The following is a 27,924-nucleotide window of genomic DNA, read 5'->3' as shown; positions in this document are numbered from 1 at the left end:
TGTACTGAAAAGGGACCTTGTCCACTTCAAATTCACTCTTTGAAGTCCCCCCTACTTCAAAGGCACTTTTGGGTACATAAACTGGGTCCCTGACCCTACCAACTCAGACACTTCTTGGGACAGACACTCTGCACCAGAACCTGCAACCTGCCAAGAAAGCTGCCTAGCTGCCCAAAGGACTCACCTGGACTACTTTGCTGTAAAGGACTGCTGCCTTGGTGTTGCCCTGCTGCCTTGCTGTCCTCTGGCTCTGCTGAGAAGTGGTCTCCAAGGGCTTGTATTGAGCTTGCCTCCTGTTCCTGAAGACTCAGGGCCAAAAAGACTTCATCCCTGCCAAGAAACTGCTTGTGTGGCGAAAATTGACGCACAGCCTGCCAGAATCGCTGCACATCCTGCGCGGTGGCGAGAAATCACAGCATCGCCGAACTGGAACGACGCAGCCCGGCTCGCCAAGTGGAGATCGACACAGCGCCAGCATTACCCCCAGAACTTCAACATACAGCCCACTGGATCGATGCATCGCCGAGTCGGAATGACGCAGCCTGACTTCCTGCGAGAGGAATCGATGCAGCGCCAGCCATGCGACAGAAACTCTGCCGCATCGCCCACCGGATCGAAGCAGCAACTGTGACTTCATCCTGCATGCCCAGAATTTCCACACATCGTACCTGGGCATCAAAAGACCCCGCATCGCAAAGAGGATCCAAGCCTGCATGCCCGAATTCAACAAAAAGCCATTGCTGAGTGGAAAAGAATCGACGCATCATCTGTGTGCGCCTGGAGAACCGAGGTACACCTACCTTTTACCACACATCTCCTCCTCTGTGGTCTTCATGTGTGTAATGGTGAAGCAACCCAGGTACTTTGAGCTTGCAAGAGACAATTGTTACTTTTAAAAACTAAAATCTCTTCTTATTATTACAAAAGTGATATTTCAACTTGTGATTATCAAATCTTGATAGTTTTTTACCTTAATTCATTCAGATAAATATCTCATATTTTTCTAAAACTGTGTGGTGTATTTTTGTAGTGTTTTCACTGCGTTAATGCATGATTTATTGCACAAATACTTTACACATTGCCTTCTAAGTTAAGCCTGACTGCTCAGTGCCAAGCTACCAGAGGGTGGGCACAGGATAATTTGGATTGTGTGTGACTTACCCTGACTAGGATTGTGGTCCCTACCTGGACAAGGGTGTATACCTCTGCCTACTAGAGAACCCATTTCTAACATTCACCATCTGGTAGCTTGGCACAAAGCAGTCAGACTGTCCTTAGATGCAATGTGTAAAGAATTTATGCAGCACACCCAGTAATGAAGGGAAAACATCCCACACCAATTTAGAAAATAGAGTAAAATTATTTGTCAACAAAATGACAAAAATCCAATCAGTAGACCAAAGATTTGTAATTTGAAAGATTTCAAGTAAGTATAACACCTAAAAGAACAAAGCATTACTCATGTTATCTGGTCATGCAAGACCTGATGAAAGTGATATGTTCAGGCCGAGCGCAATGGACCAGAAGAGGGATACTCAGGATCAGGCAGTCACTCTACTAGAGGTCAGCAGGGCTCAGGCAGCTTCAAGGTCAGTTACCTGACCCTTGGAGTCACTTCAGCCTGGGATGAAAGGTGCAGGTCCAGTCCTCCTCAGCAAATAGCCATCAGGGTAGCAGAGCAACAGCAGTTCTGGAAGCAGAGCAGCACAGAAGTCCTTCTTCTGTAGTGTCCACAGGATTAGAGATGTACTAAGGAGTTGGGTCTGAAGGTCCACTACTTATCATTGGTGCCAGCTTTGAAGAAGGAGAAGGTTCTTTGTGAGGGCGCTGAAGCAGGGCCTTTATGATGTGCAAATGTGGTAGGTGACAGCTCCACCTACTATCCAGTCAGAGATGGACCATCCTGCCAACACCTAATCCCTCTTTGTCTTACCTTTTATTCTTACTATCACAAAGTGGGCAATACACAAAGACCAACTGCCAGCTACACCTAGTCCTGTCTCCCAGAATACAGGCTGCAGACACCAAATGGTTGGGACAAGAAAATTCCAACTTTCTAAAAGTAGCAAATTTACCAATAAAGAGGGTTTTAATTACAGTTCTGTAGACACTAAGATAGAGATTCCTAACTGATCCCAATTGATAGTTATAACTTAATAAATGCAACATGGTAACCCAGTGTTTACCTATCAGAGAATTAGGCCTTGCAGTAGTGAAAATTAATGTAAGGGTTTTTCACAACCAGGGCATATAAAAGTTAAACATACATGTCCAACTTTTATTAACACTGCACACTGCCCTATTGGATGTTTAGGGCTTACACTATCGGTGAATATATGCATTAAAAAAGAGGGTTTAGGCCTGGGACAAAAAGTATTTCACCACGGTCAAACTGGCAGTTTAAAACTGCACACACAGGCTGCAATGGCAGGTCTGGGACATGTTTAAAGGGCTTCTTAAGTGGGTGGCACAATGAGTGCTACAGGCACACTAGTAGTGTTTACTCTAGAGGCTTTTGGGATACGTAGGCCCACTTTACAAGGGGCTTACAAGCAAATTAAATATGCCAATTAGGTGTAAACCAATTTCACCATGTTTAAAGACGAGAGCACAGGCACTTAATACTGGTGAGCAGTGGTAAACTGCACAGAGTCCTAAAAGCCAATAAAAATGGGTTCAGTAACCAGGAGGGTGAAGGCAAAAAGTCAGAGGATAACCATGCAGAAAGGGTCAAGTCAAACAGCACCCAAATATCAGTTTGGAGCTTAAATTCATTTTGCAACTAAATATGATTTTTGGTCCTGCCAGTGCTTTCACACTCATGTTGATGTTGCACCAAAGAGGAGTTTGCATCAAAATGTGTTTTTGCTACTAAATGTGATTTGTGATTCTAAAAGTGTTTTCACACTCATGTTTACGCTGCACCTGGGTGAATTTGCATCTAAATATGATTTGTGCTCTGAAAAGTGCTCCCATACTGGTACTGATTTTGAAGAAAATTTACTTGTGCACCTTAATGTGGTGGCGTACCTGAAAGTGATACCATAAAAGTGATTGTGTGCCAAAATTTAATTTTGCACATGCATGTGATTTTTGATCCTTAAGGATGTTCACAGTAACAATGACATAGCATTAAGGGTGATTTTGCAATTCAATGTGATAAAACACTCCTAGTGGCTTTGCATAAAGGCAAGTTTTGTACCTTAATTGATGTGTGGTTCTAAATGTGTTTTTGAACTAAAGCATGTTTGAATACTTTATGATGTTGCACCAACATAGATTTTGCTCTTTTAGTAAATTTGCAAAGGAAATCTTTTTACATATGAAAAGGATTTTTGCCACTGGGAGTAGTTTAACACTTAAGATGCTGCACCAACGGTGACTATGTACATTTGGATGTGGTTTTGCACCTAATTTACAATGTGCACATAACTGTGGTACCAAAATCACACTTACTGTGCCCAAGGTTGATTTTGTACTACAAGGTGTGGTTACAGGTAAAAATGATTCTGCACCTAGTTGATTTTTTCCCCAAACTTACTTTGGTACAGACACGTGATCTGTACTCTTAAAATATTTCCACATTCATGCTACTGTTTGACCAAGGTTGATTGTGCACCTGAGTGTGATGTCAATTAAATTTGATGTCATGTTGATGCTACTGATGTGACATCACACTACTGTTTTCTTCTCCCTGTACTGAGTGCTTTGCCCCAAAATCTGATAAGACACTCCTACTAACTTTGTAGCAGTGATGATTGTGCACCTTTGCGTGCACCTAATTTGGCTTTTGTCCCTAAGTGTGCGTTTCCATATTCCGGCTGATGTTGCACCAGAAGGGATTTTGCATCTAAGTGTGGTTTTGCTTCCAAAAGAAATTCAGCAACTACATGGGATTTTGCAAGTGTTACACACTCCTGTTAATGCACTAAGTATAGTTGATACCAAAATGTGATTTCGCCCCTAAATGTGATACCACAATTGTGCTAACTTTGCACCATGGTTCATTTTGTACAGAAAAGTGATTTTACACCTAAAACGGACTTAGCAATTACAAGTGATTTTTGCACCAAAATGTGATTTTGCACATTAAAGTGATATGTGCTCCTAAAATATTTCCACATTCATGTCAATGTTTCACTGATGGTGACACTATAGTTCACTTTTTATTCCTAACATCACATTTTCTCCCTCTACTAAGTGATTCCACACGTAAATGTGCTAAAAGACTCCTGCTGGCTTCGCACCAAGGGTGATTTTGCACCTCACTCTGTGCAAATAGTTGTGACGTACTCCTAGGTGTGATTTTGAACCTAAACCCGTATTTGAATTGCACATGTTGCCTGTAGGAAAGTACCATCTTGCCTGGCATGTTACCCCCATATTTCACTGTATATATGTTGTTTTAGTTGTATGTGTCACTGGGACCCTGCCAGCCTGGGCCCCAGTGCTCATAAGTGTGCCCTGTATGTGTTACCTGTGTTATGACTAACTGTCTCACTGAGGCTCTGCTAATCAGAACCTCAGTGGTTATGCTCTCTCATTTCTTTCAAATTGTCACTAACATGCTAGTGACCAATTTCACCAATTCATATTGGCATACTGGAACCCCCTTATAATTCCCTAGTATATGGTACTGAGATACCCATGGTATTGGGGTTCCAGGAGATCCCTATGGGCTGCAGCATTTCTTTTGCCACCCATAGGGAGCTCTGACAATTCTTACACAGGCCTGCCACTGCAGCCTGAGTGAAATAACGTCCACGTTATTTCACAGCCATTTTACACTGCACTTAAGTAACTTATAAGTCACCTATATGTCTAACCTTTACCTGGTAAAGGTTTGGTGCTAAGTTACTTAGTGTGTGGGCACCCTGGCACTAGCCAAGGTGCCCCCACATTGTTCAGGGCCAATTCCCCGGACTTTGTGAGTGCGGGGACACCATTACACGCGTGCACTACATATAGGGCACTACCTATGTGTAGCTTCACAATGGTAACTCCGAATATGGCCATGTAACATGTCTATGATCATGGAATTGCCCCCTCTATGCCATCCTGGCATTGTTGGCACAATCCCATGATCCCACGGGTCTCTAGCACAGACCCGGGTACTGCCAAACTGCCTTTCCCGGGGTTTCACTGCAGCTGCTGCTGCTGCCAACCCCTCAGACAGGTTTCTGCCCTCCTAGGGTCCAGTCAGGCTTGGCCCAGGAAGGCAGAACAAAGGACTTCCTCAGAGAGAGGGTGTTACACCCTCTCCCTTTGGAAAAAGGTGTGAAGGCAGGGGAGGAGTAGCCTCCCCCAGCCTCTGGAAATGCTTTCATGGGCACAGATGGTGCCATTTCTGCATAAGCCAGTCTACACCGGTTCAGGGACCCCTCAGCCCTGCTCTGGCGCAAAACTGGACAAAGGAAAGGGGAGTGACCACTCCCCTGACCTGCACCTCCCCTGGGACTGCTCTGAGTGGCCAGGGCCAGCAGATGACGTCAGAGACTCCTTCTGATAGGCTCCTTCAGGTGTTGCTAGCCTATCCTCTCTCCTAAGTAGCCAAACCCTCTTTTCTGGCTATTTAGGGTCTCTGCTTTGGGGAAATCCTTAGATAACGAATGCAAGAGCTCATCCGAGTTCCTCTGCATCTCTCTCTTCACCTATTGCCAAGGAATCGACTGCTGACCGTGCTGGAAGCCTGCAAAACTGCAACAAAGTAGCGAAGACGACTACTGCAACTCTGTAACGCTGATCCTGCCGCCTTCTCGACTGCTTTCCTGGTGGTGCATGCTGTGGGGGTAGTCTGCCTCCTCTCTGCACTAGAAGCTCCGAAGAAATCTCCCGTGGGTCGACGGAATCGTCCCCCTGCAACCGCAGGCACCAAAGAACTGCATCACCGGTCCCCTGGGTCTCCTCTCAGCACGACGAGCGAGGTCCCTTGAATCCAGCAACTCTGTCCAAGTGACTCCCACAGTCCAGTGACTCTTCAGTCCAAGTTTGGTGGAGGTAAGTCCTTGCCTCCCCACGCCAGACTGCATTGCTGGGAACCGCGTCTTTTGCAGCTACTCCGGCTCCTGTGCACTTTCCGAGGGAATCCTTTGTGCACAGGCAAGCCTGGGTCCACGGCACTCTAACCTGCATTGCACGACCTCCTGAGTTGTCCTCCGGCGGCATGGGACTCCTTTGTGCAACTTCGGGTGAGCACCGTTTCACTCCACTTCGTAGTGCGTGTTCCGGCACTTCTGCAGGTGCTGCCTGCTTCTGAGAGGGCTCTTTGTCTTGCTGGGCGCCCCCTCTGTCCCCTGACGCAATTGGCGGCATCCTGGTCCCTCCTGGGCCACAGCAGCATCCAAAAACCCTAACCGCACGACTTGCAGCTAGCAAGGCTTGTTTGCGGTCTTTCTTCAGGAAAACACTTCTGCATGACTCTCCACGGCGTGGGACATCCATCCTCCAAAGGGGAAGTTTCTAGCCCTTGTCGTTCCTGCAGAATCCTCAGCTTCTACTTCCTAGTAGCAGCTTCTTTGTACCCACAGCTGGCATTTCCTGGGCATCTGCCCACTCTCGACTTAATCGTGACTTTTGGACTTGGTCCCCTTGTTCCACAGGTACCCTCATCTGGAAATCCATCGTTGTTGCATTGCTGGTGTTGGTCTTTCCTGCAGAATTCCCCTATCACGACTTCTGTGCTCTTTGGGGAACTTTAGTGCACTTTGCACTCACTTTTCAGGGTCTTGGGGTGGGCTATTTTTCTAACCCTCACTGTTTTCTTACAGTCCCAGCGACCCTCTACAAGGTCACATAGGTTTGGGGTCCATTCGTGGTTCGCATTCCACTTTTGGAGTATATGGTTTGTGTTGCCCCTATCCCTATGTGTCCCCATTGCATCCTATTGTAACTATACATTGTTTGCACTGTTTTCTAATACTATACTGCATATTTTTAGTATTGTGTACATATATCTTGTGTATATTTGCTATCCTCATACTGAGGGTACTCACTGAGATACTTTTGGCATATTGTCATAAAAAGAAAGTACCTTTATTTTTAGTATATCTGTGTATTGTGTTTTCTTATGATATTGTGCATATGACACTAGTGGTACTGTAGGAGCTTCACTCGTCTCCTAGTTCAGCCTAAGCTGCTCTGCTAAGCTACCATTATCTATCAGCCTAAGCTGCTAGACACCCTATACACTAATAAGGGATACCTGGGCCTGGTGCAAGGTGTAAGTACCCCTTGGTACTCACTACAAGCCAGTCCAGCCCCCTACATTGGTTGTGCAGCGGTGGGATAAGTACTTTGCAACTACTTACCACTTTTGTCATTGTACTTTTCATAAAAGAAAAATATACAAAACAAGTTCAGTGTATGTACACCTAACCAAAACGTTTTGCTTTTCTTTTCTCACTTCTTTTCTAAAGTGCTGAAAAGTACCTCTAAACTTTCTAAAAAGTTCTTTAAAAGTTTAAAAAGTTTTTTCTCTGTCGTTCCAAAAGTTCTGAAAAACTTTTTCTCACTTTTTCTATCACTTAAACTTTCTAATATGTCTGGCACAGGCCAAACTGTTGATCTGTCCAAACTTGCTTATGATCACCTTAGCTGGAAAGGAGCAAGGAGTCTCTGCATAGAAAGAGGTTTAAATGTAAGGAAGAATCCCTCTAGAGAACTGTTGGTTAACATGCTTGTTGAACAAGACAAAGCCAGAGGTGGCACTTCTGGTGAGAAATTAGCTGATGGTTCCCACTCTGATTCTGGGGCACCCCTAGCAAAAGATGTTGGAGGGAAACTTTCCAGCCTGCCCCCTAGCAAGCCACCTAGCATAGCTGGTACTGATGTAGGGTCACACCATACTGATAGTGTTGTCTCACATCACAGTAAGAGTATTCCTTCTCATCATAGTAGAAGTGCTGTTTCTGTTACTCAAGCTGTTAGGGTGACATCTGTTAGGGACAGGTCTCCTTCTGTTCATTCTCACCATACTTCTGTTTCAAGGAATGACCCACCCACCCACCGTGATGACAGAGTGTTAGAAAGGGAGCTCAAGAGATTGAGAGTGGAACAAACCAGACTGAAGCTCAAGAAGCAACAGCTGGATTTGGATAGGCAGTCCTTAGAAGTGGAAAGAGAAAGACAGAAATTGGGTTTAGAAACCCATGGTGGCAGCAGCAGTATTCCCCATAGTCATCCTGCAAAAGAGCATGATTCTAGGAATCTGCCCAAGATAGTTCCCCCTTATAAGGAGGGGGATGACATTAACAAGTGGTTTGCTGCACTTGAGAGGGCCTGTGTTGTACAGGATGTCCCTCAAAGGCAGTGGGCTGCTATCCTATGGCTATCATTTAGTGGAAAGGGTAGGGATAGGCTCCTTACTGTGAAAGAAAGTGAAGCCAATGATTTCAAAGTTCTTAAGAATGCACTCCTAGATGGTTATGGCTTAACCACTGAACAGTACAGGATGAAGTTCAGAGAAACCATAAAGGAGTCTTCACAAGACTGGGTAGACTTTGTTGACCATTCAGTGAAGGCCTTGGAGGGGTGGTTACATGGCAGTAAAGTTACTGATTATGAAAGCCTGTATAACTTAATCCTGAGAGGGCATATTCTTAATAATTGTGTGTCTGGTTTGTTGCACCAGTACCTGGTAGACTCTGATCTGACCTCTCCCCAAGAATTGGGAAAGAAGGCAGACAAATGGGTCAGAACAAGGGTGAACAGAAAAGTTCATACAGGGGGTGACAAAGATGGCAAGAAGAAGGATGGTAAGTCTTCTGACAAGGGTGGGGACAAATCTAAAAATGAGTCTTCATCAGGCCCACAAAAACACTCTGGTGGGGGTGGTGGGTCCAAATCCTCTTCAAATCAAAACAAAGAAAAAAAACCATGGTGCTATTTATGTAAAATAAAAGGCCATTGGACAAATCAAATCAAATCAAATCATTAACATTTATAAAGCGCGCTACTCACCCGTGCGGGTCTCAAGGCGCTAGGGGAAAGGGGGGGTTACTGCTACTCGAATAGCCAGGTTTTTAGGAGTCTCCGGAAAGCGGAGTGGTCCTGGTTGATCCTGAGGCTGGTGGGGAGGGAGTTCCAGGTCTTGGCCGCCAGGAAGGAGAAAGATCTCCCACCCGCCGTGGAGCGGCGGATGCGAGGGACGGCAGCGAGTGCGAGACCAGAGGAACGGAGGAGGCGGGTGGGGACGTAGAAGCTGAGGCGTCGGTTGAGGTATTCCGGTCCCTTGTTGTGGAGGGCTTTGTGTGCGTGGGTGAGAAGTCGAAAGGTGATCCTTTTGCTGACTGGGAGCCAATGCAGGTGTCTCAGGTGTGCGGAGATGTGGCTGTTGCGGGGTACATCGAGGATGAGGCGTGCCGATGCGTTTTGAATGCGTTGCAGGCGATTTTGGAGTTTGGCTGTGGTCCCGGCGTAGAGGGTGTTGCCGTAGTCCAGGCGGCTCGTGACGAGGGCGTGGGTCACGGTTTTTCTAGTGTCGGCGGGGATCCAGCGGAAGATCTTGCGGAGCATGCAGAGGGTGAGGAAGCAGGCGGAGGACACGGCGTTGACTTGCTTGGTCATGGTGAGAAGAGGGTCCAAGATGAAGCCGAGGTTGCGGGCGTGGTCTGTGGGGGTCGGTGCGGTGCCGAGGGCCGTGGGCCACCAGGAGTCGTCCCAGGCGGACGGGGTGTTGCCGAGGATGAGGACTTCCGTTTTTTGAGAGTTCAGCTTTAGGCGGCTGAGCCTCATCCAGATCCCAGTTGTCCAAAGAAAAGCACCAAACCTCCTACCACTACAACCCCTGCTGCTACACCTAGTGCCCCTAGTAATAGCAGTGGTGGTGGGAGCAAACCTACTAATTGCCAATCCAAGGGAGTAGCTGGGCTCACTTTTGGTAACTTAGTTGGGGTTGGTCTTGTTAGGGAGACCACAGAGGCTGTGGTAGTCTCTGAGGGGGCTATTGATTTAGCCACCTTAGTTGCTTGTCCCCTTAACATGGATAAGTACAAGCAACTACCCCTAATAAATGGTGTTGAGGTTCAGGCCTACAGGGACACAGGTGCCAGTGTTACAATGGTAATAGAGAAACTGGTCCACCCTGAACAACACCTACTTGGTCACCAGTACCAAGTAACCGATGCTCACAACAACACACTTAGGCACCCCATGGCTGTTGTAAATCTCAACTGGGGGGGGGTTACTGGTCCAAAGAAAGTTGTGGTTGCCTCAGATTTACCTGTAGACTGTCTACTAGGGAATGATTTAGAGACATCAGCTTGGTCAGATGTGGAGTTGGAGGCCCATGCAGCAATGCTGGGCATTCCAGGGCATATTTTTGCTTTAACCAGGGCTCAGGCCAAAAAGCAAAAAGGACAGGGTGACTTGGATCCTGGAACAATGGACCAAGTGCTCCCTAAAGCTAGGGCTAGTAGAAGTAAAGCACTACCTACTATCCCTCCCTCTACAGTGGATTCTGCTTCTGAGGAAGAAGAATTTCCACCCTGTGCAGAACCTACACCAGAGGAGCTGGAAGCAGACACTGCTGAGCTTTTGGGTGAAGGGGGGCCTGCCAGGGAGGAGCTGAGTGTGGCACAGCATACCTGTCCCACACTAGAGGGTCTAAGACAGCAAGCTGTCAAACAAGCAAATGGGGATGTCAGTGACTCTCACAGAGTTTACTGGGAGGACAACCTCTTGTACACTGAAGCAAGGGATCCAAAACCTGGAACTGCCAGGAGATTGGTGATTCCTCAGGAGTACAGAAAGTTCCGCCTAACTCTAGCCCACGACATTCCCTTAGCTGGACATTTGGGGCAAATGAAAACTTGGGACAGGCTTGTTCCCTTTTTCATTGGCCTAGAATGTCAGAGGACACAAAGGAATTTTGTAAGTCCTGTGAAACCTGTCAAGCCAATGGCAAGACAGGTGGCACTCCAAAGGCACCCCTTATCCCACTGCCTGTTGTTGGGGTTCCCTTTGAAAGGGTAGGGGTTGACATAGTTGGCCCCCTTGACCCTCCTACTGCTTCAGGCAATAGGTTTATCTTGGTGGTAGTGGACCATGCCACCAGATATCCTGAAGCAATTCCTCTAAGTACTACTACAGCTCCTGCAGTGGCAAAAGCCCTCCTGGGAATCTTTTCCAGGGTGGGCTTCCCAAAAGAGGTGGTATCAGACAGGGGAAGCAATTTCATGTCTGCTTACTTAAAGGCCATGTGGAAGGAGTGTGGTGTTACATACAAATTCACTACACCCTATCATCCACAACCAAATGGACTGGTGGAGAGATTTAACAAAACTCTCAAAGGCATGATTATGGGACTCCCTGAAAAACTCCACAGGAGATGGGATATCCTGTTACCTTGCCTCCTTTTTGCTTACAGGGAGGCACCCCAAAAAGGAGTGGGCTTCAGCCCCTTTGAACTCCTATTTGGACACCCTGTGAGAGGTCCTCTAACACTTGTTAAGGAGGGTTGGGAACAACCTTTAAAAGCTCCAAAGCAAGATATAGTGGACTATGTACTTGGCCTAAGATCAAGGATGGCTGAGTACATGAAAAAGGCCAGTAAAAACCTTCAGGCCAGCCAAGAGCTCCAAAAGCAATGGCATGACCAGAAGGCTGTTTTGGTTCAGTACCAACCAGGGCAGAAAGTGTGGGTCTTGGAGCCTGTGGCCTCAAGAGCACTCCAAGATAAATGGAGTGGACCCCACATAATTGTTGAGAAGAAGGGTGAAGTCACCTACTTAGTTGACTTAGGCACTGCCAGGAGTCCCCTTAGGGTGCTCCATGTCAATCGCCTGAAACCCTACTATGACAGGGCTGATCTCACCCTGCTCATGGCAACAGATGAGGGACAGGAAGAAGAGAGTGACCCTCTCCCTGATCTCTTCTCTTCCACAGAACAAGATGCTCTGGTGGAAGGTGTAGTACTGGCAGATTGTCTCACTGCTGAGCAGAAAGACCACTGCATAAATCTCCTAGGTCAGTTTTCTGAACTCTTCTCTACTGTGCCAGGCACCACTTCTTGGTGTGAGCACACTATAGATACTGGAGACAGCTTGCCTGTCAAAAGTAAGATCTATAGGCAGCCTGACCACGTCAGAGACTGCATAAAACAAGAAGTGCAGAAAATGCTTGAACTAGGAGTGGTTGAGCACTCTGAAAGTCCATGGGCCTCTCCTGTGGTACTTGTACCAAAACCTCATTCCAAGGATGGAAAGAAGGAAATGCGGTTTTGTGTAGACTATAGAGGTCTCAACCAAGTAACCAAAACTGATGCTCACCCTATACCCAGGGCAGATGAGCTAATAGATACACTGGCATCTGCCAAGTATCTAAGCACTTTTGATTTGACTGCAGGGTATTGGCAGATCAAATTATCAGAAGATGCAAAAGCAAAAACTGCATTTTCAACCATTGGAGGCCATTACCAATTCACAGTAATGCCTTTTGGATTGAAAAATGCACCTGCCACTTTTCAAAGGTTGGTGAATACAGTCCTGCAAGGGCTGGAAGCTTTTAGTGCAGCATATCTAGATGATATAGCTGTCTTTAGCTCCAGCTGCGATGATCACCTGGTCCACCTATGGAAAGTTTTGGAGGCCCTGCAAAAGGCAGGCCTCACTATCAAGGCTTCAAAGTGCCAGATAGGGCAGGGGAAGGTGCTTTATCTGGGACACCTGGTAGATGGAGAACAGATTGCACCACTTCAGGGGAAAATCCAAACTATTATAGATTGGGTTCCCCCTACAACTCAGACCCAGGTGAGAGCCTTCTTAGGCCTCACTGGGTATTACAGGAGGTTCATAAAGAACTATGGCTCCATTGCAGCCCCTCTTAATGACCTCACCTCCAAGAAAATGCCTAAAAAGGTATTATGGACAGCTAGCTGTCAGAAAGCTTTTGAGGAGCTGAAGCAGGCCATGTGCTCTGCACCTGTCCTGAAAAGCCCCTGTTACTCCAAAAAATTCATTGTCCAAACTGATGCATCTGAATTAGGTCCTTTCGCAACTTAATTCTGAGGGCCAGGATCAACCTGTTGCTTTTATCAGCAGGAGGTTGACCCCTAGAGAAAAGCGTTGGTCTGCCATAGAGAGGGAGGCCTTTGCTGTGGTCTGGGCACTGAAGAAGTTAAGGCCATACCTGTTTGGCACTCACTTCATTGTTCAGACAGACCACAAACCTCTACTTTGGCTAAAATAAATGAAAGGTGAAAATCCTAAATTATTGAGGTGGTCCATATCCCTACAGGGAATGGACTATACAGTGGAACATAGACCTGGGAGTACCCACTCCAATGCAGATGGACTCTCCAGATATTTCCACTTAGACAATGAAGACTCATCAGGTCATGGCTAGTCTTATTGTCCTTCGTTTGGGGGGGGGGTGTAGGAAAGTACCATCTTGCCTGGCATGTTACCCCCATATTTCAATGTATATATGTTGTTTTAGTTGTATGTGTCACTGGGACCCTGCCAGCCAGGGCCCCAGTGCTCATAAGTGTGCCCTGTATGTGTTACCTGTGTTATGACTAACTGTCTCACTGAGGCTCTGCTAATCAGAACCTCATTTCTTTCAAATTGTCACTAATAGGCTAGTGACCAATTTCACCAATTCATATGGGCATACTGGAACACCCTTATAATTCCCTAGTATATGGTACTGAGGTACCCAGGGTATTGGGGTTCCAGGAGATCCCTATGGGCTGCAGCATTTCTTTTGCCACCCATAGGGAGCTCTGACAATTCTTACACAGGCCTGCCACTGCAGCCTGAGTGAAATAACGTCCAGGTTATTTCACAGCCATTTTACACTGCACTTAAGTAACTTATAAGTCACCTATATGTCTAACCTTTACCTGGTAAAGGTTGGGTGCTAAGTTACTTAGTGTGTGGGCACCCTGGCACTAGCCAAGGTGCCCCCACATTGTTCAGGGCCAATTCCCCGGACTTTGTGAGTGCGGGGACACCATTACACGCGTGCACTACATATAGGGCACTACCTATGTGTAGCTTCACAATGGTAACTCCGAATATGGCCATGTAACATGTCTATGATCATGGAATTGCCCCCTCTATGCCATCCTGGCATTGTTGGCACAATCCCATGATCCCACGGGTCTCTAGCACAGACCCGGGTACTGCCAAACTGCCTTTCCCGGGGTTTCACTGCAGCTGCTGCTGCTGCCAACCCCTCAGACAGGTTTCTGCCCTCCTAGGGTCCAGCCAGGCTTGGCCCAGGAAGGCAGAACAAAGGACTTCCTCAGAGAGAGGGTGTTACACCCTCTCCCTTTGAAAAAAGGTGTGAAGGCAGGGGAGGAGTAGCCTCCCCCAGCCTCTGGAAATGCTTTCATGGGCACAGATGGTGCCCATTTCTGCATAAGCCAGTCTACACCGGTTCAGGGACCCCTCAGCCCTGCTCTGGCGCGAAACTGGACAAAGGAAGGGGGAGTGACCACTCCCCTGACCTGCACCTCCCCTGGGAGGTGCCCAGAGCTCCTCCAGTGTGCTCCAGACCTCTGCCATCTTGGAAACAGAGGTGCTGCTGGCACACTGGACTGCTCTGAGTGGCCAGGGCCAGCAGGTGACGTCAGAGACTCCTTCTGATAGGCTCCTTCAGGTGTTGCTAGCCTATCCTCTCTCCTAAGTAGCCAAACCCTCTTTTCTGGCTATTTAGGGTCTCTGCTTTGGGGAAATCCTTAGATAACGAATGCAAGAGCTCATCCGAGTTCCTCTGCATCTCTCTCTTCACCTGCTGCCAAGGAATCGACTGCTGACCGCGCTGGAAGCCTGTAAAACTGCAACAAAGTAGCGAAGACGACTACTGCAACTCTGTAACGCTGATCCTGCCACCTTCTCAACTGCTTTCCTGGTGGTGCATGCTGTGGGGGTAGTCTGCCTCCTCTCTGCACTAGAAGCTCCGAAGAAATCTCCCGTGGGTCGACTGAATCGTCCCCCTACAACCGCAGGCACCAAAGAACTGCATCACCGGTCCCCTGGGTCTCCTCTCAGCATGACGAGCGAGGTCCCTTGAATCCAGCAACTCTGTCCAAGTGACTCCAACAGTCCAGTGACTCTTCAGTCCAAGTTTGGTGGAGGTAAGTCCTTGCCTCCCCACGCCAGACTGCATTGCTGGGAACCGCGTCTTTTGCAGCTACTCCGGCTCCTGTGCACTTTCCGAGGGAATCCTTTGTGCACAGCCAAGCCTGGGTCCACGGCACTCTAACCTGCATTGCACGACCTCCTGAGTTGTCCTCCGGCGGCGTGGGACTCCTTTGTGCAACTTCGGGTGAGCACCGTTTCACTCCACTTCGTAGTGCCTGTTCCGGCACTTATGCGGGTGCTGCCTGCTTCTGAGAGGGCTCCTTGTCTTGCTGGGCACCCCCTCTGTCCCCTGACGCAATTGGCGACATCCTGGTCCCTCCTGGGCCACAGCAGCATCCAAAAACCCTAACCGCACGACTTGCAGCTAGCAAGGCTTGTTTGCGGTCTTTCTTCAGGAAAACACTCTGCACGACTCTCCACGGCGTGGGACATTCATCCTCCAAAGGGGAAGTTTCTAGCCCTTGTCGTTCCTGCAGAATCCTCAGCTTCTACTTCCTAGTAGCAGCTTCTTTGCACCCACAGCTGGCATTTCCTGGGCATCTGCCCACTCTCGACTTGATCGTGACTTTTGGACTTGGTCCCCTTGTTCCACAGGTACCCTCGTCTGGAAATCCATCGTTGTTGCATTGCTGGTGTTGGTCTTTCCTGCAGAATTCCCCTATCACGAATTCTATGCTCTTTGGGGAACTTTAGTGCACTTTGCACTCACTTTTCAGGGTCTTGGGGTGGGCTATTTTTCTAACCCTCACTGTTTTCTTACAGTCCCAGCGACCCTCTACAAGGTCACATAGGTTTGGGGTCCATTCGTGGTTCGCATTCCACTTTTGGAGTATATGGTTTGTGTTGCCCCTATCCCTATGTGTCCCCATTGCATCCTATTGTAACTATACATTGTTTGCACTGTTTTCTAATACTATACTGCATATTTTTGGTATTGTGTACATATATCTTGTATATATTTGCTATCCTCATACTGAGGGTACTCACTGAGATACTTTTGGCATATTGTCATAAAAATAAAGTACCTTTATTTTTAGTATATCTGTGTATTGTGTTTTCTTATGATATTGTGCATATGACACTAGTGGTACTGTAGGAGCTTCACTCGTCTCCTAGTTCAGCCTAAGCTGCTCTGCTAAGCTACCATTATCTATCAGCCTAAGCTGCTAGACACCCTATACACTAATAAGGGATACCTGGGCCTGGTGCAAGGTGTAAGTACCCCTTGGTACTCACTACAAGCCAGCCCAGCCCCCTACATTGCCCTAATAGGAGTTTTGCACCAAAATGTGATTCTGCACCTAAATGTAAACATAAGTTTGCACCTAAATGTTTTTTAGTGATTTATGCTCTTTTAAGTATTTTCCTACTCTTGATGTTTCACCAAGGGTTATTTTTCATTTATAGTGATTTTGCTCCTGAGTGGGATAGCACAACTTTACTGTCTTTGCATCAAGGCTGCTTATGTGACTAAAAGTTATTTTACATTTAAAAATGATTTTGCATCTAAAAGTGATTTTTATTGCACCTAGATGTGATTTTGCAAATAAATATGGTTGGTGCTCCTAATATTTTCACACTCTTGCTGGTCTTACATCAAGCATGATTGTTCACCTCAATGTGCTATAATAAAATATAAGGACATACTTATGTGCACCGTTTAGACCTAAGGTGACATCTTACTACCACATTTTTCTTTGTGCTGTGAGATACCCTAGATCTCAGTATTGCAGATGTCACATAGTGAATCAGCTTCTCAAGATAAATAACCTACTTGTTTGGCCCTTGATCGGCATATGGGGACTTACCTTTCCCTTCAAGGTCACCCCTACACATTTTGCCTTCACCCCTCCTGTTTGAACCCGTTTTGTTGGCTTTTAGGACACTGTGCAAAAGCCGGTTCTAATGACATTTTTCTCAATTGGTTTCAGATTTTTATTGTGTTCTGTTTTCACTTTATTACTGTTTGTGTGCTGCTTAAATTGCTGCCTAAATACTTAACACAGTGCCAATAAAGCTAAGTCAGACTGCTTTTGTGCCAAGTTACCAGAGGAACAGGTTAATTTAGTGATTGTTTTGGTTCATCATGACAAAGACTGTAGTTGTTGCTTGAGAAGGATTTACACCACCCTCAATCAACTCAATTTTTCACAACCACCAAACCTAAAAAAAACTTCTTCAAATCTTATCAAACTCTAAATTGCAAGTAACACCTTATTCCCCACTAGTCAATGCAACACTTTTCAAATACAGCAAATATAGAGCCTTGACACAAAAATTCCTTCTGTGCAAACAACATACTATCTTAGGTTATCTTAACTAGACATGTGAGATACATATTACCCTTTACAAAAATGGGAAGTTCATTGCATAATCAATAGCTGTTCCTCTTCTTGTCTTAATCACATTGTTTGATATCTTGAAGGCCCTAAACATTTTTATCATGACAATGGATTTTAACAATGATACTATGCTTCTTATCTCTACCACCTATGAGATAACTAGCTCATTCCTTCATCTCTGCAATATCACCTCTTGGGGAATGAAACCAACAGCAAAAGGCCAGCATAATTCAAGGTAGTCCCGACCACAACCATGGAACACATCTACTCCGAAGGTGACACCAGCCAAAATACAGTAAAGAGTGCCACTGCTGTATTGCCTTTGGCCTCTATCCCTCCATTAGCCTGGCAATCTACTTTCAGGAAAGTAGCTTATTTCTAGCTTGGTTACCCTCACTTTTTGCCTGTTTGTCAGAGTGTTTGACTGTGTTCAAAGGGATCTTGCTAATCAGGACCCCAGTGACTGTGCTCTCTCCTCTAAATTTGGTTGATGGTAACTTTTTATCCCCACAATTGGCATAGTGGTGCCCCCCATGTAAGCCCCTAGTATATGGTACCCAGGGCATTGGGGTACCAGGAGATCCTGTTGGGCTGCACCAGTTATTCTGCCACCTATAGGGAGCCCATGCAAAGTGTTCTGCAGGCCTGCCATTGCAGTCTGCGTGAAACAGATGCTTGCACCCGTTTTCACTACAGGTCATTGCACCAGGTCACTGTAAGTCACCCCTATGGTAGGCCCTCTCAGCCCAGAGCGTAAGGTGCAGGTACCTGTGTGGGAGGGCACCCCTGCACTAGCAGAGGTGCCCCCATGAACTGCAGTTCCATTTTCCTGAACTTCGTGAGTGCGGGGACGCCATTTTATGTGTGTACTGGACATAGGTCATTACCTATGTCCAGCTACATATTGTTAGCTCCGAACCTGGGCATGTTTGGTATCAAACATGTGGGAATCACACCCCAAAACTGTTGCAAGTATTGGGAGTATGATCCCATGCACTCTGGGGGCCCCTTAGAGGATCCCCAGTATTGCTACCACCAGTCTTACAGGGTTTTCCAGGCAGCCCAAGCTGCTGCCACCCCTCATACAAGTTTCTGCACTCCTGCTGCTTGCTCTGAGCCCAGGAAGGCAGAACAAAGGATTTCCTTTAAGAGAGGGAGGTAACATTATCTCCCTTTAGAAATAGGTGTGACTGACTTGGGAGTGGTAGCCTCCCCAAGCCACTGGTTTTGCTTTGAAGAGCACATTTGTTGCCCTCTGTGCATAAACCAGTCCAAACCGGTCCAGGGACCCCCCAGTCCCTCCTCTGGCACGCAACTGCACAATGGAAAGGGGAGTGACCATTCCCCTGTCCATCACCACCCCAAGGGTGGTGATCAGAGCTCCTCCAGAGGGTCCCTGGGCTCTGCAATTTTGATTCCAAGGTTGGCAGGGAACTCTGGGAGCATCTGAGTGGCCAGGCCAGGCAGGTGATGTCAGTGGCGCCCTCTGATAGGTAGTTACCTAGTTAGGTGACCAAACCCCCTCTCTGGGATATTTAGGGTCTTCCTCTGGGGTGGGTCCTCAGATTCAGCTTGCAAGACTTCAGCAGGACTCCTTTGCAACGTCCAATTCAACTTCTGGCTACTGGAACTGCGTCTGGACCCCCAGGGAACCAGCATCGCTACAAACTTGGAAGAAGACTCTTCTGTAACATTGTTTCTCCAGCTTCTGCCAGCTTTGCAACATTTCCCCAGTTGTGCATTCTCAGAAGACTGCAACTCTTCAGTCTGCACAAGAAGAAGAAGGAATCTCCCTTGGGGTGAAGGCATCACTCCCCTGCATCCGCAAGTACCTGGTTGCAACGAAGACTGGATGCGTGGGTCTCCCTCATTCTGAGTGGCCTGGATCCTGCATCACGGGTGGTGGTCCGGAGTGGTCCCCTTGGTCCTCTCTACCAGCTGTTGCACTTTGGTGGTGGTAAGTCTTTGCCACTCCACGCTCGACAGTACACCCATGCACTGCATCCTTTGCAGCTGCCAAGGCTTGTTTGCTTCACCACCAAAAGGAACTTCAGGCAATGTGTAGCTCCAGCCCCCAGCACTCCCTCCTGCGACACCTAGCCCTCTGCGTGGTCCTCCTGCGACGTGGGATCCTCTACTGTGGTGCTGCATGCGATGCTTCAGCGACTTCTGTGTCCGTATCTTGTGGGACACCTGTGAGTTCTGCCTGTGGGCCTTCTGTGACGTGGAGGGTTCCCTGTGACTCCCCCTCCTGGGTAGAGTCCTTTTGGACCTTGCTGGCCCCTGGCAGCACCTCTTTTCCTCCAACCGCAAATTTGCCTTTGCCAAGGCTTGTTGGTGGAAATCCTTCACCAACACCCATCTGCAATTCAGCTTCCACTGTGGGATATCTTTTGTACCTGTCAGGAACACTTCTCTGGCTCCTGGGCTGCAGTGCTGACCTGCCTTTCTTCCTCGTCGACCAACTCCCACAAGTACCTCTGGGTGGGTAGTACCGCCCACTCCTCCTGGATTCCACAGACACTTCTAGACTTGGTTCCCTCCCTCCACAGGTCCTCCTCTTCAGTAATCCACTGCTGGTCTCTTGCAGTCTGGTCTGAGTGTCCTCTTTTCCTCCTTTGGGGTGGTTTTGGGGAAATCCAATGTTTTACTCCTGCATTCATGGTTGCTGGGTGGTATTGTATTACTTACCTGTGTGTTTTCCTAGTACTCCTAATCAATCAATCAAGGAATTTGTAAAGTGCACTACTCACCCGTGAGGGTTTCAAAGCGCTGAGGAGGAGAGTGGGGCGCTGCTACTGCTCGAACAGCCAAGTCTTGAGGAGTCTCCTGAAGGTAAGGAGGTCCTTGGTCTGACACAGGTGAGTGGGAAGAGTGTTCCACATCTTGTCGGCAAGGTGCAAGAATGATCTGCCGCCGGATGTAGTTCTGCAGATGCTTGGGACGGTGGCGAGGGTGGCGAGCGCAGCTGTCGGGTCGGGGTGTAGAAGGAGAGCCGTCTTTTGAGGCATTCTGGCCCGGTGTTGTGCAGTGCCTTGTGAGCGTGGGTTAGGAGTTTGAAGGTGATTCTCTTGTTGACGGGAAGCCAATGCAGGGCTCTCAAGTGGCCTGTGATGTGGCAGTGGTGGGGGATGTCCAGGATAAGGCTTGCGGAGGCGTTCTGGATGCGCTGCAGCCTTTTCTGGAGTTTGGCCATGGTTCCTGCGTATAGGGCATTGCCGTAGTCCAGTTTGCTGCTTACGAGGGCTTGGGTGACTGTTCTTCTAGTTTCCACATTTGTAGATCTTTCGGAGCATGCAGAGGGTGTTGAAGCAGGAGGAGGAGATGGCATTGACTTGCTGGGTCATGGATAGTGAGGAGTCCAAGATGAATCCTAGGTTGCGTGCGTGGTCGGTGGGAGTGGGAGCGGTTCCCAGTGTGGCAGGCCACCAGGAGTAATCCCATGCGGAGGGGGTGGAGTCGCTAATGAGAACCTCAGTCTTGTCAGAATTCAGTTTAAGGCAGCTGTTCTTCATCCATTCGGCGATGGCCTTTCCTTCCTTCGTGGAGGTTGGTCTTGGCGGAGTCCTTGGTGAGGGAGAGGATAAGCTGGGTGTCGTCGGCGTATGAGATGATGTGGAGGTTGTGAGATCGGGTGATGTTATCAAGCGGAGCCATGTAGATGTTGAAGAGGGTAGGGCTGAGGGACGAACCCTGGGGTACATCGCAGATGATTTTGGTGGCTTCAGAGCAGAATGGAGGGAGGCGGACTCTCTGAGTTTAGCTGGTGAGAGAGGAGGTGATCCAGTCCAGGGCTCTGTCACAGATTCCTGCATTGCTGAGGCGTGTGTGTAGGGTGTTGTGGCAGACGGTGTCAAATGCGGCTGAGAGGTCCAGGGGGATGAGGGCCGCGGTTTCACCGTTGTCCAGTATGGTTCTGATGTCGTCGGTCGTGGCGATGAGGGCAGTTTTGGTACTGTGGTTGCTGCGGAATTCAGATTGGGAAGGGTCCAAAGTGCTGGTCTCCTTGAGGAAGAGGGTAAGTTGTCTGTTGACAGCCTCCTCAATGACTTTTGCCGGGAAGGGGAGCAGGGAGATGGGCCGGAAGTTCTTGAGGTCCTTTGGGTCCGCCTTGGGTTTCTTGAGGAGGGCGTTGATCTCGGCGTGTTTCCAGCTCTCCGGGAAGGTGGTGGACTTGAAGGAGTTGTTGATGATCTTCCGGAGTTGGTGTGTGATGACGGAGCTTGCTTTGTTGAGGATGTGGTGAGGGCAGGGGTCGGATGGTGAGCTGGAGTGGATGGTGTTCATGATTTCAATGGTGCTCGTTGACGTGGGTCCAGGAGAGCAAAAGGCTGGTGGGTGGTGAGTCTGTGGTGTTGGTGGTTGCCGGGGGGGTCTCAGTGCTGAAGCTGTCGTAGATGTCTGCGATCTTGCAGTGGAAGTAGGAGGCTAAGGAGTCGCAGAGGTCTTGTGATGGCAGGATGTCGTTGGCGTTGGAACTGGGGTTGGAGAGTTCCTTCACGATGTTGAAGAGCTCCTTGTGGCTGTGTGCATTGTTGTTGATGCGTTCTTTGAAGGCAGTTCTCTTGGTGGTTCAGATGAGTTGGTGGTGTCTGCGGATGACTTTTCTGAAGGCTGTGTGGTGTCTGATTATGGCACCACTTCTTTTTGAGTCTTTGGCATGTCTGCTTAGATTCTTGGAGGTCAGCGGTGAACCAGAAGGCCTTTCTGTCGGTGCGTCTGTTGAAGAGATTTTTGATCAGGGCGGGAGTGTTGGCACAGTTGTCGCTCCATTGCCTGAAGTTGGGGGCAGCTGTGTCAGGGTCGGTGGTGTCAATGGGTGGGTTCCGTGAGAGGGTAGCGATTAGTTGGTCTTCGTTGACTTTGTTCTATCTGTGGTGGGTTTCTCGAAGGAGAAGTGGATGCAGCGGTGGTCTGTCCAGTGGAGTTCGGTGGTGTGGATGAAGGAGACGTGTTTGCTGGTGGGGAAAATGGGGTTGTGTGTGGGTGTTGCGACGAGCTGTTTGAGGCCGAAGTTGGAGAGGTTGTCGAGGTGGTGTTGTAGTCGTTGGTTTTTCTCGAGGTGGAAGTTTAAGTCCCCAAGGAGTATGTAGTCAGTGGATGTGAGAGCGTGTGTGCTGATGACGTCAGTGATGGAGTCGCTGAACTGCTGTTGGGGGCCGGGTGGTCTGTAGACGAGGGTCTCTCAAAGGGTGGTGTTTGGGTCGGTGTGGAACTGGAAGTGTAGATGTTCAGCGGTGCTGAGGGTGTCTTCGGTGCTGGTCGTGGTCCTGAGGGTGTTCTTGTGGACAATGGCGATGCCTCCTCCTGGTTTGTTGGAGCGGTCCCTGCAGGTGATCTTGTAGCCATCCAGGATGGCTATGGCGATGTCAGGCGCTGAGGAGGGGTTCATCCAGGTAGAGGCAGAAGTAAACCAAAAGTAAAGCAAGGCAAAAAGGCACAGAGGAGAGAGAATGGAAGAAGGGGCACAGGAGGGTCAGACACAGAAGAGAGAGCACATGGAGAGAGGAGCAGAGAAAAAGAAGGAAAGAGGTAGCCTAGTAGGAAAGCAGAGCTCTCGCACTAGACACCAGGGATGCGGCGCAGGCAGAAGCCTGCTGGTGGATGAGGGCCTCGAACTCCTGACAGGGGTCAGGAGTTCAGAGGAACGAGGGAAGAGGGCTCTACTTAGCAGGTGGAGCCATAGGAGGCAGAGCAGTTCACTGACCAGGTCAGTGGTATTGCTCCCCAGATCACCTCTGCACGATTTACTTACCTAGGTGGGGCCCTGTGTTCGCATTGAAATTTCTTAGTATATGGTTTGGGCTCTCCCTAGGGCCAATATTGCTTATGCTATTTTACACTGTTTTCTAATCGTGTTATGCCTCTTACTGTTTATCAGTGTATACAGCTAGTGTAATTACTTATCTCCTATTGGAGGGTTGCCTCTCTGGTATTTTCTGATATTGGGTGCCAAAAATAAGGTGCCTTTATTTTTGTAGAACCAAGTGTTTTCTTTCTTGTGTGTAAATACTGTGTGACTGTAGTGGTATTGCATTAGCTTTGCATGTCTCTTAGATAAGCCTTGGCTGCTCTTCCGTCGCTACCTCTAGAGAGCCTGTCTTTTAGACACTGCCTACACTACTCTAACAGGGGATACCTGGTATAAGGTGTAAGTGCCTTAAGTACCCACCACACACCAGGCCAGCGTCCTACAGTTCGGCTGGGCTTAATTTGAGCCGGTTTATTTCCAGTACCCGGTACCAGCACTTAATTGTCAGCACCGGCACTTATGACAGTCTTCCTCAAGGTGGCACTGTCTGCCTAATTTAGGTACAAGCACAACAACAGCTGTTTATGAATTCAATATACATTAGCAATGACTACTACCTGCCACCCAAGCCATTCTTATAGCGTTGGTGGCCTGGAATAGTATGACTTGTCACATTTATAAGAGAGTGATGGTTAGTAATTGTGTTGGTAATGCCAGCAATGGCAGGGGCAATGGATGGTGAAAGCTGCAGTGTGCTCCTGACGAGGGCCCTGGCAGTTTTTTGTTTTTACAAATCAAGCACTGATCTGCTGCCCTACCACACCGGCTCTTGTGCAGTTGGTGAGCGTAGCTTGGGAGTAGCACTGGCGTCACCCGCGCAGAACAGGCCTGGACCTTCCAGTGCAGTAAATATTCACACCAGGGTCTGGGCCTGCGTGATTCTTTATCTCTGTTACTGCCGGGGGAGTCCTTGCATTGCTACGGAGCTGGCAGAGGAAGAGTGGGTGCAGACAAGTACTCCTGTGGCAGCAAAAGTGGATATTTGGATGAGGTCTTGGGATGTTCAGTTGTTGGGAATAGGGTTAGTGGAGCAACAAGCACACTAATAAAATATGTTGGCTTCTTTGTCTGAAAGAAATATGAATGAAGTTCAGACTACAGTCAAATTCTGTGCACAGCTCCACAAATTTTGCTATGTTGATTTGTTTAAATGAGACTTTGATAAGATGTATGTATTTATGAACATTTCCCCACAAATTCCACAAAAATAGATGCTAGGCCATTGCATTAGGTGCGGTCTCATTTGGTCTTTCTCGCTTCAGTCAATGATACTTAACTCTGTAATAAAAGGTTTCAAATTCTTATCGAGGGTGAGGAGGTTGCTGTCATTGATGTGCTGATCCTGAAAGTGAAAATGGTTCTAGGTGAAAAAAGGATGAACATCACTGAATAAAAATATTTTCACAGACACAGATGACCTAAATGCCTTGCAACTAATCAGCATCGAAAAGCCGAACTGCAGTCTCAGTGGTGCCCTTCATGACTATGTCAGTGTTATGTTTGAGTACTTCCAACTTTCCAGGCTTCTTTGGCCACCCTCCACCAGCAACTAATATGCTTTCTGCGCCCAATGAAAAACACCTGGTTGAATAGAAATGCACCAGCCCAGAAGGAGTCTGTGACACCTCCTCTTGTAAGAGTGGTAATGCCTTCACAAAGCAATTATCAGCAGGTGGTAGCGGTATGTTCTTGCACACCCGCTGAGAACGTCTATCATATTTTGTGCGCCCCTTTGCTGCTTGCGTTCATGGTTATTTCATCATCCTAACAAAGAGGCTTGCTTCTTTTTTTGCTGGAAAAAAATAGACGTGGATGCTCGTCTAGAGGAACTATTTACAGTGTCAAGAAAATGGAAAATCCTGATGTACTGGACTAACTTATAAACATGAATCTTGCACAGCTTTGTTCACTTTCCATTGCTATTTAGGGCCAGTTCTTAAAACTTCTTCCAGTCAAAGAAGAAATCACAGCCTTTTCAGCACACGAACCTCATACCTTTCAGGTACACAGATTTTCAGAAGCATTCTTTGGTTTTATCCAAGAACAGCCACACTCAGAGCCATCTACAAATGGTTTCAGTCCCTCCAAAAAAACTCAATCTGCTTCAGTACTGTTAGAAATGGGGTTTTTGGTTGGCAGTCAGATTACCCTCGGTCCAAGCAAGAACCCTCACTTTAGTCAGGGTAAGTCACACACAATCCAAAATTAGCCTGTGCCCACCCTCTGGTAGCTTGGCACGAGCAGTCAGGTTTAACTTAGAAGGCAATGTGTAAAGCATTTGTGCAATAAATCATACAATACCATAATATAGCACTACAAAAATACACCACACAGTGTTTAGAAAAATATATAATATTTATCTGGGTATTTGCAAGTCAAAACGATTAAAGATGCAATATGAATGTGTAAAGATATCACTGAAAAGTGATATAAAGTGTCTTAAGTCTTTAAAAAGCAAACAAAGTCTCTTTCAAGCACAAAGTACCTGGTTTCTGGTGGAAAATCTCCGCAAAGGGCCGCAGAAGAAGAGATACGTGGAAAAATGGTGTGTGCGTCGATTTCTCCCCAGCACACACAGACTTGCGTCGTTATTTTTCACGCGGGGAAGTCGTGCGTCGTTTTCCGGCGCACGGACAGTCTCTTTCTGTGGATCGCAGGGATTACCAGATGTCCCGGGTCTGTGCGTGGATTCTCCTGCTTGTTTTCCGGCTGCGCGTCATTCCGTGGGGCTGTGCGTCGAAATTTCGCTCTCACGGCAGGCGTTGCGTCGATTTCTCCTTGTAAGTCGGGTGGCGTTGTCCTTGCGAGGCCGTGCGCCGAAGTTCTGGTCGTCCCGAAGGTGTCACGTCGATCAGCATCGGTGTGCAGCGTTTTTCTCGCCGCTTAACAAGCTGTGCGTCGAAAATTTCGGCGCACGAAGCGTCCAAGTGAAAAAGAGAAGTCTTTTTGGTCCTGAGACTTCAGGGAACAGGAGGCAAGCTCTATCCAAGCCCTTGGAGAGCACTTTTACAGCCAGACAAGAGTTCAGCAAGGCAGCAGGCCAACAGCAAGGCAGCAGTCCTTCGTAGAAAAGCAGACAGGTGAGTCCTTTAAGCAGCCAGGCAGTTCAGCAAGGCAGCAGGCCAACAGCAAGGCAGCAGTCCTTTGTAGAAAAGCAGACAGGTGAGTCCTTTGAGCAGCCAGGCAGTTCTTCTTGGCAGGATGTAGTTTCTGGTTCAAGCCCCCTTTCAGTTCAATCCTGTCTGCCAGAGTCCCAGTAGGGGGTGTGTCAGTCCTTTGTGTGAGGGCAGGCCCTCCACCCTCCCAGCCCAGGAAGACCCATTCAAAATGCAGATGTATGCAAGTGAGGCTGAGTACCCTGTGTTTGGGGTGTGTCTGAGTGAATGCACAAGGAGCTGTCAACTAAACCTAGCCAGACGTGGATTGAAGGGCACAACAAGATTTTAGTGCAAAGAAATGCTCACTTTCTAAAAGTGGCATTTCTAGAATAGTAATATTAAATCCGACTTCACCAGTCAGCAGGATTTTATATTACCATTCTGGCCATACTAAATATGACCTTCCTGCTCCTTTCAGATCAGCAGCTGCCACTTCAACAGTGTATGAGGGCAGCCCCAATGTTAGCCTATGAAGGGAGCAGGCCTCACAGTAGTGTAAAAATGAATTTAGGAGTTTTACACTACCAGAACATATAACTACACAGGTACATGTCCTGCCTTTTACCCACACAGCACCCTGCTCTAGGGGTTACCTAGGGCGCACTTTAGGGGTGACTTATATGTAGAAAAAGGGGAGTTCTAAGCTTGGCAAGTACTTTTAAATGCCAAGTCGAAGTGGCAGTGAAACTGCACACACAGGCCTTGCAATGGCAGGCCTGAGACAAGGTTAAGGGGCTACTGAAGTGGGTGACACAACCAGTGCTGCAGGCCCACTAGTAGCATTTAATCTACAGGCCCTAGGCACATACAGTGCACTCTACTAGGGACTTATAAGTAAATTAAATAGCCAATCATGGATAAACCAATCAATAGTACAATTTACACAGAGAGCATATGCACTTTAGCACTGGTTAGCAGTGGTAAAGTGCCCAGAGGTCAAAAGCCAACAACAACAGGTCAGAAAAAATAGGAGAAAGGAGGCAAAATGTTTGGGGATGACCCCGTCAAAAAGCCAGGTCCAACATGACCCCCTACCAGCCTAAAGCCAGGGGAGAACAATCACTATCCTGATGTACTTCCCTGTTTGAGGCAACAGAACAAGGACCCAGGCCCACAACAGCAGGGGCATGCTCCAGTTCTTCGCCTTCCTGACTCCAATTGGATCCCTCTGTCCATACTCTCAGGGCCCACTAAGCCAACCCATGGGGAACCTTTCTCCTTGCCTGCGGATCCCATCTGTGCAGCGCCTAACCTTACTTTGCTCACAGATGTATCCCAGGAGCAGGATAGTACCACCAGGACCAACACAGTGGTGTTGTCCACTCTACCCCCGGGGTGTGACACTTGTCCCCTCCCCAGGGATAACTCTGTCCACCTGGACAGCAAGCCACAGTGGTTACTGACAGCTGCCAGGGATGAGAGCCAGGCCCTAGGCCTCTCAAAGCTCTCCCACCACTGTGGCTGTGGAGAGTGGGGGGCGGTAGCCCCAGGTGCTGGGCACCCTTTAACCACTCTCCCTTCCACCA

This window comes from Pleurodeles waltl, chromosome 7 (assembly GCF_031143425.1).
Source record: "Pleurodeles waltl isolate 20211129_DDA chromosome 7, aPleWal1.hap1.20221129, whole genome shotgun sequence".
Lineage (NCBI taxonomy): Eukaryota > Metazoa > Chordata > Amphibia > Caudata > Salamandridae > Pleurodeles > Pleurodeles waltl.
The sequence above is the reverse complement of the archived record's forward strand: the minus strand, read 5'-3'. Positions refer to the sequence as shown.